We start from the raw sequence: 19,275 nt of genomic DNA, 5'->3' as shown, positions 1-19,275 counted from the left end.
CTTTCTTTATAGATTTGCCTGTTCTGGACATTTCATATAAATAGAATTGTGCAATATGTGATCCTTTGTGACTGGCTTCTTTTACTTAGTGTTTTCAAGGTCCATCCACTTGGTGGAAGGTTTTAGTACTTCATTTCTTTTTACTGCCAAATAACATTCCATTGTATGGACATACAACATTTTGCTTAGCTATTCCTCAGCTGATGGATATTTGGGTTTCCACTTTGGGGCTATCAGGAATAATACTGCTATGAACATTCATGCACAAGTTTTTGTGTTTACAGAGGTTTTCATTTCTCTTGGATGTAGACATAGGAGTGGAATTACTGGGTCATATGATATTGTTTGAGGAAATACCAGGATGTTTTCCAAAATGGCAGTACTATTTTACATTCTCAACAGCAATGTATGAGGGTTCAATTTCTCCAAATTTTCACTCACCCTTGAGATTTTCTGTTTGTTTTTATCCTAGCTATCCTAATGGGTGTGAAGTGGCATGTCACTGTGGTTTTGATTTCCATTCCCCTGATGGCTAAAGATGTTGAACATCTTTTCATGTGTTTATTGGCCATTTGTACAACTTCTTTGGGGGACTGTCTATTCATATCCTTTGCCCATTTTTAATTGGTTTTTTAAAATAGAATTGTATAAGTTCTTTATATATTCTAGATACAAGTCCCTTATCAGATAAATGATTTGCAAAAAATTTTCTTCCATTCTTTGGGCTATCTTTTTACTTTCTTGGTGTTACCCTTTGAAGCACAAATGTGTTTCATTTTGATGATATCCAGTTTATATATTTTTTCTTTTCTTGCTATTGCCTTTGGTGTCAAAACTAAGAAACCATTCCCTAATCCAAGGTCATGAAGATTTAACCCATGATTCCTTAAAGTTTTATAGTTTTAGCTCTTACATTTGGGTCTTTGATGCATTTTGAGTTAATTTGTGTATAAGGTATGAGATAGAGGTCCAACTTCTTTCATATGTCTCTTCTTACGTCAGTACTACACTATCTTGATTACTGAAGTTTTGTATAAGTTTTGAAATCAGGAGTGTGAGTCTGACAACATTGTTCTTTTTCAAGGTTGTGTTGGCTATTCAGGTCACAAAATGGATATAGTCTATAATATGGATGAATCTTGAAACCATTATGCTAAGTGAAAAGCAGCCAGTCACAAAAGGCCACATATTATATAATTCCCTTATATGAAATGTACAGAATAAGCAAATTCATAGAGACAGAAAATAAATTTGGTGCCAGGGGCTAGATGTTGGGAAAAAATAGAGTGTGACTTCCAATAAGTATGAGGTTTTATGTTTGGGTGATAAAAATGTTCTTGCATTAGATAGTAATGATGATTGGCAAGGTTGTACAATGTACTAAAAACCACTGGATTCTTAAATAGTGAATTTTATGATATGTGAATTATATCTCAAAAAAATAATAAACAGATAATTTGAACATCACTATATTTCTTAAAGAAATTAAATTTGTAGTTAAAAACCTTCCCACAAAGAAAACTCCGGGCCCAAATAGCTTCATAGGTGAATTCTACCAAATATTTAAGTACCAATTCTATAAACTCTCAAAAAACTGAAGAGAAGGGACTACTTCCCAATTTATTCTAAGCATTACTGTGAAGCAAAACCTGACAAAAAAACATTACAAGAAATGAAATATCTCCCATTAACATAGATGCAAAATTTCTAAACAAAACTTTAGCAAATTGAATTTAGCAATATATAAAAAGGAAAATGCACATCAGTCAAGTATGTCTTCCCTCAGGAATGCAAGTTTGGCTTAATATTTGAAAGTCAATGTTATAACCATTTGGGGAAATGATTTGGCAGTGTCTTTAAAAGCTAAACTTACATCTACCATATGATTCAGACATTCCACTTCTATATATTTACCCAAGAGCAATGAAAGCATATGTCCATACAAAGCCTTGTGTGTAAATGTTCATAGCAGCTTTCTTTTCATAGAGAAAAACTAGAAGCTACCCAGATGTTTATCAACATCCATGTGAACAAACTATGGTATATCCATACAATGGAATTACTACTCAGCAACAACAGGCAATGAACCATTCACAACAGTTTGGATGGATCTCAAAATAATTATGCTGAGCAGAAGAAGCCAGACCAAAATGAATGAATGAAGCAAATACTATAAGACTCCATTTATACAGAATTCTAGAAAAGGTAAGCTAATCTATAGTGACAGAAAACAGATTAATGGTTGCCTAGGGAATGGAGAGAGATTATAAAGGGACATCAGGAAACTTTTGTGGGTGATGCATATGTTCATTATTTTGATTGGTGATGGTTTCACAGATATAAGTACATAAACTTATCAAAACTGTACACTTTAAATATGTACAGTTTGTTGTATTTCATTTATACCTCAAAGCTGTTTTAAAGTGAAAAATCTTGGGACATCGGCCTAGATGGTGGAATAAAGACCCTGAGCTCACCTCCTCTCACAGACACACCAAAATCACAACTATCTGCAGAACAACCATCGATGAAAAAGACCAGAACCTACCAGAAAAGATCTTCTACAACTAAAGACATAAAGAAGAATCACAACAAGAAGGGTAGGAGGGGCAGACTCCCAATAAAGTGTCATACCCTGGGGTGGGCAACACACAAAATGGAGAATAATTACAATTGCAGAAGTTCTCCCAGAGTAGTGAGAGGTCTGAGCCCCATATTGGGCTCCCCAGCCCAGGGGTCCTGCACCAGGAAGACGAGCCCCCAGAGCATTTGGCTTTGAAGGGCAGCAAGGCTTAATTTGGGGAGTCCTAGAGGGCTGGGGGAAATAGAGTCTTCACTCTTAAAAGGGTGCACACAAAATCTCACACTCCGGGACCCAGAGCAGAAGCAGTAATTTTGACAGGCGCCTGGGTCAGACCAACCTGCTGATCTTGGAGAGTCTCCTGGAGCAGCAGGAGGCAGCTACAGCTCACCCTGGGGACATAGAAACTGGTCGCATCCATTTGGGGGAGCTCCTTCTACCACGTGGATACTGGTGCTGGCAAGAGCCATTGTGGAATCCTCCTTCTAGCTTGTTAGCCCCAGGACCCAGCCTGCTCTGGGCCAACAGCCCATAGGCTCCAGTGCTGGGATGCCTCAGGCCAAGCAACTAACTGGGCAGGGACACAGCCCCACCCATCAGCAGACAGCCTGCCTTAGACCCCCACCCCCACCCCAAGCCCACAGCTGCCTCTGGACACAACCCTGCCCACCAGAGGGCGCAGGACCCAGCTCCACCCACCAGTGGGCAGGCACCAGCCCCAGAATCCCCTGGACCCTGGCCCTGCCCTCCAGAGAGCCTGCTCTAGACTCTGGACCAGTCTCACCCACCAGGGGGCAGACACAAGACACAAGAAAACTACAATCCCACACCTTAAGGACCCAGCCCACCCACAAGCAAGCCAAATCCTGACCTGGGACTGGCTGGACCCTGGCCCTGCACACTTGAAGCAGGTCAATTCAAGCTTCAGGATACCTCAGGCCCTGTACCCAACTGTGTCTGGAACCGGCTCCACCTACCTGTGATCTGACACAAGCTCTGGGACCCCTGGGCCCTGCAATCAGACTGCAGGACCCAGCTCTGCCTGCCAGTAGGCTGGCAGTAAGACCAGGCTGGCTTCCCCTACCAGTAGACGGACAACAGCCCCAGAGTATTCTGGACCCTGACTCTGCCCACCAGTGAGCCAGCACTAGCGCCACCCCCCCACAGGGTTCCACAATCTGCCACCTCATGACCAGGTCCTGCCAACCAGCAGCTGGCAGCCTCTGCACAAGGCAGGGCCTGGCAACCAACTGGACCAGGGACAACCAAGCCTACCACACCACTCACATAGTCAGCCTGCCATAACAGAAGGACCCACACAGCCTTCATAGGGTAACCAGAGGGGACCGCACTGCTGGGATGCACAGGATATCTCCTATAAAGGCCACTTCTCCAAAGTCAGGAAAGGTAACCACCTACCGGATACATAAAAATAAACAAACAAACAAACAAAACAGCAACCTAGGCAAAATGAGGCAACAGAAGAACATGTTCCAGATTAAGGAAGAAGATAAAAAAGCCCAGAAGAATAAGTGAAGTAGAGATACGCAGTCTACCCAAGAAGGAGTTCAGGGTAGTGATCATAAAGATGATCAAAGAACTTGGGAGAAGAATGGATGCACAGAGCAAGAACTTAGAAGTTTTTTTTACTGTTTTTTTTTTTTTTACAAAGAATTAGAAAATATAAAGAACAAACAGATAAAGAATATAATAACTGAAATGAAAAATGCACTAGAAGGAATCAATAGTAGACTAAATGATACAGAAGAATGGATCAGTGAGCTGGAAGACAGACTAGTGGAAATCACTGATGCTGAACAGAAAAAAAGAATGAAAAGAAATGAGGACAGTTTAAGAGACCTCTGGGACAACATCAAGTGCACTAATATTCATGTAATAGGGGTCCCAGAAGGAGTAGAGAGAGAGAGAAAGGAGCTGAGAACATATTTGAAGACATAATAGCTGAAAACTTCCCTAACCTGGGAAAGAAACAGACATCCAAGTCCAGAAAGGGCAGAGAGTCCCAAACAGAATTAACCCAAAGAGAAACACAAGACCCATTGTAATTAAAATGGCAAAAATTAAAGATAAAGAGAATATTATAAGCAATGAGGGAAAAGCAACAAATAACATACAAGAGAACTCCCATAAGGCTATCAGCTGACTTTTCTGCAGAAATTCTGCAGGCCAGAAGGGAGTGTCATGATATATTTAAAGTAATGAAAGGGGAAAGCCTACAACCAAGAATACTCTACCCAGCAAGGCTCTCATTCAGATTTGGTGAAGGGATCAAAAGCTTTACAGAAAAGCAAATGCTAAAAGAGTTCAACATCAAACCAGCTTTACAAGAAATGTTAAAAGACCTTCTCTAAGAGGGAAAAGAAAAGGCCACAACTAGAAACATGAAAAAATATGAAAGGAAAAATCTCATTGATAAAGGCAAACATACATTAATGTTAGAAGATCAACCACTTATAAAGCTAGTAGAAAAAATATGAAAGGAAAAATCTCATTATTAAAGGCAAACATACATTAATGATAGAAGATCAACCACTTATAAAGCTAGTAGGCAGGTGAAAAGACAAAAGTAGTAAAATCATCTATATCCACAATAAGCAGTTAAGGGATACACAAAACAATTAGATGTAAAATATGATATCAAAAACAGTAATCATGAGGGGAGGAGAGTACAAATTCAGGGTTGTTAAAATGCATTTGAAATTAAGACATCAGCAACTTAAAACTATTACATATGTATAGAGATTGCTATATATAAACCTCATGGTAACCACAAACCAAAATCTATAGTAGCTTTACACACAAAAAAAGACAAAGGAATCCAAACATAACTTAAGATAGTCATCAAATCACAAGAGAACAAAAGAAGGAACAAAAAAGACATACAAAAACAATCCCAGGCTTCCCTGGTGGCGCAGTGGTTGAGAATCTGCCTGCTAATGCAGGGGACACGGGTTCGAGCCCTGGACTGGGAAGATCCCACATGCCGCAGAGCAACTAGGCCCGTGAGCCACAACTACTGAGCCTGCACGTCTGGAGCCTGTGCTCCGCAACAAGAGAGGCCACAATAGTGAGAGGCCCGTGCACCGCGATGAAGAGTGGCCCCCGCTTGCCACAACTAGAGAAAGCCCTAGCACAGAAACGAAGACCCAACATAGCAATCAATCAATCAATCAATCAATCAATCTTTAAAAAAAAAATCCCAAAACAATCAACAAAATGGCAATAAGTGCATACATATCAATCATTACCTTAAATGTAAATGGACTAAATGCTCCATTCAAAAGACATAGAGTGGCTGAATGGATACAAAAACAAGACCTGTATATATGCTGTCTATAAGAGATTCACTTCAGATCTAAAGACACAGACTGAAAGTGAGGGGATGGAAAAAGGTATTCCATGCAAATGGAAATCAAAAGAAAGCTGGGTAGCAATACTTAGATAAAATACAGTAAGTCCCCTACATACGGACCTTCAAGTCGTGAACTTTCAAAGATACGAACATGCCCCTGTATGCCACCTGTTGCACAGTACTATTGCACATTTCAAGGTACTGTACTGTAGATTAAAAATGTTTTCTTTTTTGTGTGTGTTTGTTTTTTATGTATTATTTGTGTAAAAAGTATTATAAACCTATTACAGTACAGTACTATATAGCCTATTTCACAATAGTTGGCTACCTAGGGTAACTTTGCTGGACTTACAAATAAATTGGACTTATGAACATGCACTCAGAATGGAACTCGTTCATATGTAGGGGACTTGCTGTAGACTTTAAAATAAAGATTGTCACAGGAGACAAAGAAGGACATTACATAATGATCAAGGGATCAGTCCAAGAAGATATAACAATTGTAAATATATATGAACCCAACATAAGAGCACCTAAACACATGAAGCAAATATTAACAGACATAAAGGGAAAATTGACAGTAACACAATAAAAGTAGGGAACTTTAACACCCTACTTACATCAATGGATAGATCATCCAGACAGAGAATCAATACAGAAACACTGGACTTAAATGACACCTTAGACCAGATAGACTTAATTGGTATTTTTAGAACACTCCATCCAAAAGCAGCAGAATACACATTCTTTTCAAGTGTACGTGGAACATTCTCCAGGATAGATCACATGCTAGGCCACAAAATAAGCCTCGGTAAATTTAAGAAAATTGAAATTATATCTCGCATCTTTTCTGACCACAATACTATGAGACTAGAAATAAACTCCAGGGAAAAAAACTGCAAAAAACCCCCACAAACACATGGAGGCTAAACAATATGCTACTAAACAACCAATGAATCACTGAAGAAATCAAGAAGGATCAAAAAATACCTGGAGACAAATGAAAACAAAAACATAATGATCCAAAATCTGTGGGACACAGCAAAAGCAGTTCTAAACAGGAAGTTTATAGCAACACAAGTTTACCTCAGGAAATGAGAAAAATCTTAACCTAACCCTACACCTAAAGGAACTAGGAAAAGAAGAATAAACTAAACCCAAAGTTAGTAGAAGGAAAGAAATCATAAAGATCAGAGCAGAAATAAATGAAACAAAGTCTACAAAATAATAGGAAAGATCAATGAAACTAAGAGCTGGTTCTTCGAAAAGATAAACAAAATTGATAAACCTTTAGCCAGACTCATCAAGAAAAAAAGAGAGGACCCAAATCAATAAAATCAGAACTGTAAAAGGAGAAGTTATAATCAACACCACAGAAATGCAAAAGATCATAAGAGACTACTACAAACAACTGTGTGCCAAAAAAATGGACGACCTAGAAGAAATGGACAAATTCTTAGAAATATACAATCTCCCAAGACTGAACCAGGAAGAAATAGAAAATATGAACAGACCAATTGCCAGTAATGAAACTGAATCAGTGGGGAAAAAAAAAAAAAAAAAAAAAAACTCCCAGGAAACAAAAGTCTAGGACCAGATGGCTTCACAGGTGAATTCTACCAAACATTTAGAGAAAAATTAACACCTATCCTTCTCAAACTATTCCAAAAATTTGCAGTGGGAGGAATGCTTCCAAACTCATTCTACAAGGCCTGCATCATCCTGATACCAAAATCAGACAAAGTTACCACACACACAAAAAGAACATTATAGGCCAATATCACTGATAAACATAGATGCAAAAATCCTCAACAAAATATTAGCAAACCAAATCCAACAATACATAAAAAGGATCATACACCATGATCAAGTGGGATTTATCTCAGGGGTGCAAGGATTTTTCAATATCTGCAAATCAATCAATGTGATACACCACATTAACAAATTGAAGAGTAAAAACCATATGATCATCTCAATAGATGTAGAAAAAGCTTTTGATAAAATTTAACATCCATTTATGATAAAACTGTCCAGAAAGTGGGTATAGAGGGAACCTACCTCAACATAATAAAGGCCATATATGAAAAACCCACAGCTAACATCATACTCAATAGTGAAAAGCCTAAGTTCAGGAACAAGACAAGGATGCCCACTTTCACCACTTTTATTCAACATAGCATTGGAAGTCCTAGCCACAGCAATCAAACAAGAAAAAGAAATAAAAGGAATCCAAATTGAAAAGGAAGAAATAAAACTGTCCCTGTTTGCAGATGACAGGATACTATACATAGAAAATCCTAAAGATGCCACCAGAAAACTACTAGAGCTCATCAATGAATTTAATCAAGTTGCAGAATACAAAATTAATATACAGAAATCTGTTGCATTTCTATATACTAACAACAAACTATCAGAAGGAGAACTTAAGCAAACAATCCCATTTACCATCGCATCAATAAGAATAAAATACCTAGGAATAAACCTACCTAAGGAGGTAAAAGAACTGTACTCAGAAAGCTGTAAGACACTGATGAAAGAAATTGAAGATAACACAAACAGATGGAAAGATATACTGCGTTCTTAGACTGGAAGAATCAATATTGTTAAAATGACCATACTACCCAAAGCAATCTACAGATACAATACAATCCCTATCAAAATACCAATGGCATTTTCCACAGAAATAGGACAAATAATTTTAAAATCTGTATGGAAACACAAAAGTCCATGAATAGCCAAAACAATCTTGAGAAAGAAGAACATTGCTGGAGGTATCATGCGCCCTAGCTTCAGACTATATTACAAAGCTACAGTGGTCATAACATTATGGTAGTGGCACAAAAACAGACACATAGATCAACGGAACAGAATAGAGAGCCCAGAAATAGACCCACACGCTTATGGTCAATTAATCTATGACAAAGGAGGCAAGAATATACAATGGAGAAGAGACAGTCTCTCCAAGAAGCAGTACCAGGAAAACTGGACAGCTACATGCAAAAGAACGAAATTAGAACATTTTCTAACACCATATACAGAAATAAACTCAAAATTATTAAAAACCTGAATGTAAGACCAGAAACTATAAAACTCCTAGAAGAAAACATAGCAAAACATACTTTGACATAAATGTAGCCGTATTTTTTTGGATCTGTCTCCTAAGGCAAAGGAAACAGAAGCAAAAATAAACAAATGGGACCTAATTAAACCTAAAAGCTTTTGCACAGCAAAGGAAAACACTGTGAAAAGACAAAATGAAAAGACAACCTACTGAATGGGAGAAAATATTTGCAAATGATATGACCAATAAGGGGTTAAATCCAAAATATATAAACAGCTCATGCAACTCAACATTAAAAAAAAAACCAATTTAAAAATGGGCAGAAGACCTGAATAGACATTTTTCCAGAGAAGACATACAAATGGCTGACAGGCACATGAAAAGGTGCTCAACATCATTAATCATCAGAGAAATGCAAATTAAGACCACAGTGAGATATCACCTCACACCTGTCAGAATGGCTATTATCAAAAAGAACACAAATGAAAAATGTTGGCGAAGATATGGAGAAAAGGGAATCCAATACACTGTTGGTAGGAATGTAAATTGGTGCAGTCACTGTGGAAAACGGTATGGAAGCTTCTCAAAAAACTAAAGATAGAACTACTGTATGACCCAGCAATCCCACTCCTGGGTATATATCTGGAAAAAATGAAAACACTAATTCAAAAAGATACATGCACCCTACTGTTCATAGCAGCATTATTTACAATAGCCAAGATATGGAAGCAACCTAAGTGTCCATCAACAGATGAATGGATAATGAAGATGTGGTATAACACTGGAATACTACTCAGCCGTAAAAAAGAATGAAATTTTGCCATTTGCAACAATATGAATAGATTAGGAGAGTATTACGCTAAGTGATATAGGTCAGACAGAGAAAGACAAAAACTGTATGATATCACTTACATGTGGAATCTAAAAAATAAAACAAACTACTGAATGTAACAAAAAAGAAACAGATTCACCGATATAGAGAACAAACTAGGGGTTACCAGTAGGGGAAGGGGAAGGGGCAAGATAGAGGTAGGGTATTAAGAGGTACAAATTACTATGTATAAAATAAACTACAAGGATATATTATACAGCATAGGGAATATAGCCAATATTTTATAATAACTATAAATGGAGTACAATCTTTAAAAATTGTTACCATGTTGCACACCTGTAACTTATATAATATTGTATATTAACTATACCTCAATAAAAAGACCCCAAAATTAAAAATATTCAATCAACAAACATTTGAATGATAACCATGGTCAAGGTGCTGGGGATACAAAACTGAAACACAAGACTGTCGACAAGGTTCCTGCCTTCATGGAGTTTATATTTAAGTGGGAAGCTTATGCAGACTAGATGTTTTAACAGTCCCAGAGGTCACCCACACAACCCTTTCAGCCCCAGATGGAGAAGTTCCCTCCCTTCCAGAAGTGCAGGAGAGTGGGCAGCACAGCTGGACGCAGGGCTGCATGGAGCTGGGGCTCAGCCCCAGAAGAACCATGGTTGGATTTTCTCCTTTCTCTCTGGGGGTCCCCCTTTAGGCATCTGACTCACCATCCGCCCTGCCACCCTGACCAGCAGGAAGGGGGTCAGGCATAGTGGTCGCTCTTGTCTGAGAGCAGAGCAGACAGCAGCCCACATGTGCAGACGGAAGGTGCCACGTGAAGAGGCAAGTCGGGTCAGGAGAGCTGGAGAGAGAGAGCCCTCTGATTAATGTTTTCAGTCCTTTGCAGACGTTACCCTCGCCCTAACCTCCATCAAATACCCTTGGAGGAGCCTCTCTTTCTGCTTAAACTCCTTTGAGTGGCTTCTGTTATTGTGGCTAAGAAGAGCTCTGTCTGTCTTCAGGAGAGCAGGAGGCGAGGCGTGGTGGGCAGGACCCTCTACCCTCAGCATCACACGGGTGTGGGTTGGATCAGCTCCTTAGAGCAGCTCCCACTGTCCTCAGAGCAGCCACGCAGGCGGGAGGAAGGTCTGTCCGGAGGCGTGCAGATGAAGGCAGGCCTGGGTGAGCACCCCACCGGGGCTCTAGAGACCATCCTCAGGAATGTCCTGGGATGAAGCTGAATAGGATGGAGGCTGCTGCAGGGATAAAGAAGTAGGTTCTCGGCAGGCCTGTCAGGATTGGGGCCAAAGGGCCAGGAGTGGTGTGTGGGGTGACCTGCAGGCAGCGCCACATTTGTAGGCTTGGCTCCCAGGAGGCGGTCCCAGCCCAGCTTTTCTCACCTGCCATTCCTCCTTCTCCCCTCCCCCCATGCCTTCTCAGTTCCTCTGCCTAGCCTTCTTGCTCAGGACACTCCCAGTGGGCATCCCACAGACCATCCCGAATGCACGGGACTAAAGAAGTTGCTCGTTTGGGAACAAAACCCTGGCCTGAGATTCAATCTGATTTCTAGGCTCCATTCCACTCCCAATTCACCAACTGACCAGGAGCAAATATCCCTGCCCTGTGCCTTGGTTTCCCCATCTGGGAAAGGGAACGATGGCTGCACTTCTTCCCTCCTGAGGGCGCAGAAGATCAGAATTTAAAGCAATGTGGAATCTTTTCAAAGACCGGAAAAAAGACCAAGGGGCTGGCGTCAGGGACCTGGGTTCCAGCCCTGCCTCCCACGCATTCCCTGTGTGACCTTGAGCAAGTCACCCCACCCTGCGGGGCTCAGCCTCCTCACTGTAAATGAAAGAGAGAGTACACCCGCATCCCGCACGCTACTGTGGGGAAGAGCGGAGATGCGGTCGTGCCACGCATGCGTGCGGAGGCACGGTGACCACAGAGCACCAGCCCCCAGACTAATTATCACACCAGCCAAGGACTCGCGTCCCAGGGCCTTCCCCTCAGTCCATCTCAAGACAGAGACCCCAGAATTTTAGATGCAAGACTGTGCGAGATCCAAGCAACCTTCACCCTTGATCGTCGGGTCTCTGCCCTGCACCTCCGCCTCCGCCAGGAAGGCCATTTCTGTTCACATCACCCTCAGACTGTGTTTGGGAGAAACACCCAGGTTTAAAGACTATCATCTTCTCGAGTGGTGCCAGATTATGACCCTCGGCGTGTCCAGCTCCCCTGGAGAGCTGTGTTGTCACAGTGATGCAAGTCTGCTGCCTTCACAGCGCGTCCTGCCGCGGGAGCCAGCGTGTCAGCGCTTGATGAGTTTCCTGATGAGCTTGGGGCAGGCGGCAGTTAGCAAAATAGCAATCGACGGGAACGCTCAAGTAACCAGAGCGGCACGGTTCGCAGGGACACAGAATGTGAGGGCCACGTTAGAGCCTAGATATCAACTCATCTCACGACCCAGAAAGGACCCCCCAAAAAGTGACTTGCCTGATAGTAAAGTCTAGATTTGGCTCTAAGGAGCAAACAAATGACAACAAAATAAACACAAGTCTCATCAAGAATTCCGTTGTTCTTTGGATTTTCACTTCAATTCGGTTCTGAAGTCTGTAGACCAAATACCAACTGTCTTCCACATTCTCTATGCTTCTCTCTGGCGCCTAGCACCATAATGAACTAAAATTCAGAAAGACCCGGAAGCGAAGAAAGTCATTCAGTCATCAAAAATTGAATTCTGTTCCCTGGGTGCTATGCACCAAGGCAGGAAATCAGATGGGGACATTTCAGAGATATTTCCAGCCGCAGGGGTTGAAACAAAAAGCCTTTTCTGCTTAACCCTCATTTAGCCAGAACACCAAACCGCCCCTTCAGAAGCACTGAAACTTTGTCTACACCAAATTCTTTGTAACATTCTGCTTCCTTCTTGAACAATGGATTTTCTTCTCAGAAGTGGCTCCTGATTTAAGCAAACCAAACTGCTCAACTCTGTGCTTGTTGGAGAGCTAAATAAGGTGTGTTTGTTCACATTACAAACCCAAAGTCCATTTTGCAAATGTACTTCCCTTTAAGCTTGTACATGTTAAGCAGATCGAGATCTTCCTCCATCCAGCATGGGCCCAAGCTTTCAGGGACACATCTGCTATATGCAATGAGACTTTCCTGAAATCTGTCTCTGTTATTTAGGGGCATAGGTGCCCAGGGCCATCCAAGAAAGGGATACTGCTTTTTTCAGCTCGCCTCTGGCTGATTGGAGGAGAGAAGGGCAGAGTCAGGACTGAGGTCACAGATTCAGAGCAGTGAGATCAAGGAAGCAAGACAGGATGGATGTGAAGTCCCTGGCAAATCCACCTTGGACTCTGCCCCCCTAGCCTTCTCCACAAAGCCTGGATGGGGACAGCCCAAAAAGGAGCGGTGCGAGGCCTGACTTAGCCCAGAAGGCTCATGTATCCCAAGCTAGCTCTTCTGCTTCACCTGCCTTGGCTGTTTCAGGTCATTACAGTGACCTCTGCGGCCAGCCCCTCTGACCTTGCTTCTCTCCAGGGCCTCTTCGTAATAGACGGTAGAAAAGGAAAGTGGTAGCTGCCCCCCTATTTTAAAGTGATAACTGTTCACGTTGGGCTCTCACATTCCTAACCCAACCCCACTCCTACTTATTCAGATCCAGGTGAGAGTTGATAGGTAAGTTATACTTATTTCCTTTCGGAAGAGCATCTTGCTGCTAACAACAGCTTAACACAGTGAGTTAACCTAGGCTGACATATTTCAGAGCACCCAAATCCCCACAGAGAACAAGGCATTTGGAACAAAAATTTAAGGGCTTTGAACAGAGATTATAAATGACAAAGGGATTCTGCACTCACTGTATAACCATTTAAAAAGCTCTTTTCATCCTAATGAGAAGTCGTCTGTAACTGAGGTGAAGAAAGCAGGTTAAGGTAAAGTATAATAGAATTATTTCATTTTTGGAAAGAAAGTATATGTGTATGTGAATGGAGAGAGGAAAGGAAAAAACAGGAATTATGCTAAATTGCGATTCCCTTTAGGGCGTGGGGTTAGGTGGGGTACCCTGAGAATCAAGGAATAACTTTCCCTTTAAGGATTATTTCTTTGATGGCTGAAATTTTTTTTAAGTGAACCTGTACCACTTTGCAATTAAAAAATAAAATAAAAGTCTGTCCTGCAAGACAGCAAAATGTAAGCTCCAGAAATGAATCTGCCAGGAAGGCAAAGCGTCTCCAGGAAGGGCAGGGCACCAGAGAGATACGGAAGGAGCAAGAATTTGACTTAACTCTATAAAGAAAGGATTCGTGGTCAGTTGAAATTTAACATTTTCTGCTTTCTGATTGAGGTCTGTGCTACTGAACTTAAATCCTGGGGCACAGTCTGTGTAAGAGCCTACTCTATGTATATATGGCAGGTGTCCCCAACCCCCGGGCCGCAGACTGATAGTGGTCCGGGGCCTATTAGGAACCGGGCCGCACAGCAGGAGGTTAGCAGCCCATTAGCTTCATCTGCCGCTTCCCATCACTCGCATTACTGCCTGAACCAACACCCCCCTCTCCCCGCTCCTGCCCCGGTCCGTGGAAAAATTGTCTTCCACGAAACTGGTCCCTGGTGCCAGAAAGGTTGGGGACCGTTGATATCGGGGACTTCCTACATACCCACACTTTGTCATTTAAATGCCCATGTGGCGTTCAAGTAGAAGCAGTTTTCCAAAACCAATCATCCTAAAGTCAGAGCATTAAAAAAAAAAAAAAAAAAAAAGCCTGGAGAATTTCATTGCAAAATAGGTTATCACTCTCAGGTTTTACTTCAAGGTTTTCAATAGGCTCTTGCCCCATGTACCTTTGGGCAGAGAACACCTCCGATGGTTTAAGAGAGTGAGAGTGTCTAGAGCCAGGACTAGTTTTAGCCAAAACTGCAGAGCTGGTAGAATCTGTATCTCTTAGTCTCCTCTCTCTGCCTCCCTTTGCTCACATTAGAGCTTCCCTCCTAAGTTTGCCATCCCCCATCTCCTTTCCCATCCTTTCTTACATCCACAGGAGCACCACTGGGTGCTTCCTCCTTTTCTCAAAACCCTCCATGGATCTTAAAAAGGGAAGCTGGTATCAATCATTTACACTTTAGTATGAATGTTAAAATATGGCCACAGAGCCAGGAGATGTTTATATTTTAAACTTTACTCTTTTTTTTAACATCTTTATTGGAGTATAATTGCTTTACAATGGTGTGTTAGTTTCTGCTGTATAACAAAGTGAATCAGCTATACATATACATATATCCCCATATCTCCTCCCTCTTGCATCTCCCTCCCACCCTCCCCATCCCACCCCTCCGGGTGGACACAAAGCACCGAGCTGATCTCCCTGTGCTATGCGGCTACTTCCCACTAGCTATATATTTTACATTTGGTAGTGTATATATGTCCGTGCCACTCTCTCACTTCATCCCAAAGAAGATGTGATACATATATACAATGGAATATTACTCAGCCATAAAAAGAAACGAAATTGAGTTATTTGTAGTGAGGTGGATGGAGTTAGAGTCTGTCATACAGAGTGAAGTGGGTCAGAGAGAGAAGGACAAATACCATATGCTAACACATATATATGGAATCTTAAAAAAAAAAAAAGGTTCTGAAGAACCTAGGGGCAGGACAGGAATAAAGACGCAGACGTAGAAAATGGACTTGAGGACACGGGGAGGGGGAAGGGTAAGCTGGGACGAAGTAAGTTTTACTCTTGACTGTGAAAGGAAAGGTTGAATCTCAGGGAAAGGAATTTTCAGGCATCAGCCAGCAGGTGGAGGCAGTATTTTTCAAGCAACTTTCCTGCTGCTCCAGAAATCACACCACCTGACTCTTGCCTAGGTCTTGGGTCTTCCCACCCAGAGCCTCAGTACAAGGCCTCCCCCAGTCCTGGGGGGCCCCCTCTGCTCTCCAGAGGACATCTTTCATTGTTCTCCACAGACTAAATGGAGGTTTTTGGCGCAGACCACTCACCTTTTGTAGGAGAGAATCTGGACACCCAGGATGCAGCAGGGCCTGGGATTCACTGTTGAGAGCCCAGGAGAAGGAACTCTGGAGCATAGCAGTCAGGGTTCCAGCCCTGATTCTACTTCTGAAAAAATGTGTGACCTTGAGCAAGCTATTCAACCTCTCTAAGCTCAGTTTTCTTACCTGTAAGAAGGACATAACGGCATCTGTTTTTCTCGGGTTGTGTTAAGGATGGATTGAGCTAAAGAATGCAAAGTGCTCAGCACCAGTCCTGGCAGGGAGGGAGCCCTCAGGAAATGTGAGTTCTTCTTACTTGGTGGAACAGAGCAGGGCATGTGGGAGGAAAGAAAACCAAAGGCCCAAAGGCAGCCAGAACCTGGGGTCAGAGAACTTGGCACAAAGACACCTGTTTCTGTCCTCGCAGCTTTGACCCGGCAGCCTCCTATGGGTCCTGCAGTGGGCGAGCACGCATGAGGGTTGGCTGGTGGCTCCCAAGCCCAGCACAAGTTTTGAAATGATGACTGAGGATGGCAGTCCCTCTGTTTTGCAGCCTCATTCATCTGAGGCACAGGCAAGACGGAAGCTAAAAAGATCTTTAACTGCCGAACAGATGGTGTATAGCCCATGCACGACGTTTATTATACATTTTACCTGAGCCTGTTCACTTTACACACAGTTCTCATAAACTTCATTATCCGGTTGTCAAGTCCACAATGGATAAGAGGCAGCAAACTAGGGACGAGACAGGCACCTGAAGAGCAGAGAGAAGTGACAGTCGGTAGTCTGACAAGGAAGGAGACAGAAAAAAAATAGAAAGACAGACATTAGAATTAACTAAGAGTCACAGCCATCAGCCTCTTGAAAGAAGTTTCTGCCTCTGATTTCTGAGAGCTCCTGTGTGTGATGGCTCAGAATCATGACGTTCAAATTCTTGACCCTGCCGAAGGATGTTCAATCACATTCAGTGTATTTTAAGCAGCCAGTGGTGTGTCTAACTTGAAGGACAATAGAACCTGGGGTGGGAGGCACTTTCAAGTGTGCAAATTCTTTCCATATATTTGATTATCATTTAATTCCTATGATAATCCTGGGGTAAAGGCAGGGCTCATGCTATCGTCTCCCATTTGACAGATGAGGAAACGAAGGCTTAGCGTGACCAAGAGACTGGCCTAGGCTCACATGACTTGTGCGTGGTAGAGCTGGGCTTCCCTCCGGGACTTCTGACTTGTGGTCCAATGCTGTTTCCACCACAGATGCTTTCACAGATTGTGTTCCTTGGAGCCCCAGGGTTCTGCCCAGGGGCTGCTGCAGGGATGCAGGGGTGGCCCCCTTTCAGGGCTGTGACTTCCCACCTCTGATTCAATGAGGAGTGCTCAGTATTTGTCTGCAAGAGACTTTGGATGGGGAATATCAAAAGGTCCTGATGCTTAGAAAAAAAATTGAAGAAAGAAAAAACTGTGAAGCTACTGAAAATGTTGCCCTAAATATTTTGGGAACGTTTCTATCCAAAACGATTAAAATCGAAAGAACGTCATGGGGCTTTGTGCACACACGGCAAACTTTCTGCTCTCTGGAAATCTCAGCTGGCCAGAATGACTTCCCCCAGGGATGTCCCAGTCCTCCGGGATGCAGGTTCCCTGAGGGCTGCCCCAGGTGGGCTCAGCCACCAACCTTAGATGGAAAGTTCTCAGCTTCCACTCTCTACTAACTCTCCCTCCACCCACCATGCATGCACGCAGGGTCCTCAGGCCACCCAGGGCCATCGAAGCCCTCTACAATCGCTGTCTCATGGGCCAAACATGTCCCTCCTCTGCACCTCTGGTGTCCTGTTCCCTCAGAGTCCCGCTGGGAGACACCTGGCAAACTCCTCAACGATACTCCACTAACAAAGCTTACCTCACGTGGTGTCCTCTCTCCCCAACAGAGCATGTAGTAAAGTCTTTAACACCAGCTCATGTCTATATGCTTCTCCCCAACTGTGAACATGTAATACTTGTCGAATGAATGACAGGTATCTTTCTGCATTTTAACAAGTGGCCTCTTACACACCAGAATATCACCCCATGTCATTTATCTGAAGGTGGGAATGTCAGGCCCCACAACAGGCCCCTGGGAGAGTTATCTGCATAGAGCGGGCTTCCACGACACCATATTGGTGGCCACTAATTCACCCAGGAAGATCTGGCCCTGCTCGCTTTGTCACTCTGCACCCACACCACCCTGAGAGGAGGAAAGAGTGTGAGAGTGACAACCAGAGGTTAGTCATTAATATGTCACCGCTGCTGCCACCAGCAGACACTTGCTGAATGTGGAAAATCTGCGCTGGGTATCTTAAGAGGGAAATTATACTACTTCTCCTTCACCTGGCCACTCTAAGAAATCAGCCTGAATGGTAAGTGCTTGATAAATAGCAGTGTTGACTATGACTGCTGTTCCCTGCCTATTGGGAGCCAATGATCCAACGGGAAAGACAGAAGATAGACTAAAATCTTAGCAAATCAGACAAGGTGGCATCTAGTCAGTGTGGAATGAGTGACACAGATGAGATCCTTTGTCGAAAACTTTCCTTTCCCTGCTTCCCTTTCTGGCCCATGTTTCCTCTAAGTTAGAGGTCATTTGGAGCTGAAGGGGTCAAAGAGGACGTCCTGAGGAGGTGGGGCGTGGAGTGAGCCTTGTGGGTTGTTAGGATCTAAATAGGAATGAGGGAAGAGCCAATTCCAGGCGAGGGCTACTGCAAGAGCAGAGGCGGTGGGCATCTCATCCACAGCAGAGCGTGACCCCGGTGGGAGAAGCGTGAGAAGGCTGGGAGAGCAAGGCAGAGCAGGAAGAACCTGAACGCAAAGGCTGGTGGGTTTAGAGATAACACAACAAGCGAAAGAACTCTTAAAGTCTCTATCGACACAGAGATTGAGAAAGGGAGGGCAGAGGAGCATCTGTTCAGAACTCGTTGCTTCTCGTGTGTTCCCGTTGAGCCCTGACAGCCACCTTGGAAAGTATTACCTCTGTTTTGCAGATGAGGAATCTGAGGCTCAGAGGGGTTAAGAAAGCTACTGCGAGTCAACAGCAAGTAAGTTGCTGGCCCAGGATTTGAACCCAAGCTCACGTTCTCAACACAGATACCCAGCATCTGAGAAATCTTTGTCTGGCGGGGCAGTGCAGGTTGCACTGGATGAGGCCAGAGCCAGGGCCTCCTGCTAAGAAAACCCAAAGATATTTCAGTGCACTGTACCCAAGAGTCAGGGCCCCAGCAGAACAGAAACACCCAAAAGGATTTGTAAGGAATTTGATTTTTGCTATTAAAAACAACAACAACAACAAATCAAAGTAATCATTGTGGGAGGAAAATTAGACCCTTGTCGGACATTGTATTAGTTTGCTAGACCTGCTGCAACAAAGCACCACAAACTGAGTGACTTGGACAACAGAAATC

At 42.9% G+C, this 19,275-nt stretch overlaps 1 protein-coding gene across 2 annotated transcripts in view; it reads left to right on the top strand.

The window, feature by feature from the left end:
* MAPK4 (mitogen-activated protein kinase 4) overlaps nt 1-19,275 on the top strand; it is a 179,682-nt gene that overhangs the window by 118,874 nt on the left and 41,533 nt on the right. The window lies entirely within an intron of this gene.

The sequence above is a fragment of the Eubalaena glacialis genome, chromosome 15, assembly GCF_028564815.1.
Source record: "Eubalaena glacialis isolate mEubGla1 chromosome 15, mEubGla1.1.hap2.+ XY, whole genome shotgun sequence".
Lineage (NCBI taxonomy): Eukaryota > Metazoa > Chordata > Mammalia > Artiodactyla > Balaenidae > Eubalaena > Eubalaena glacialis.
This window is presented reverse-complemented; position numbering and strand designations above follow the sequence as displayed.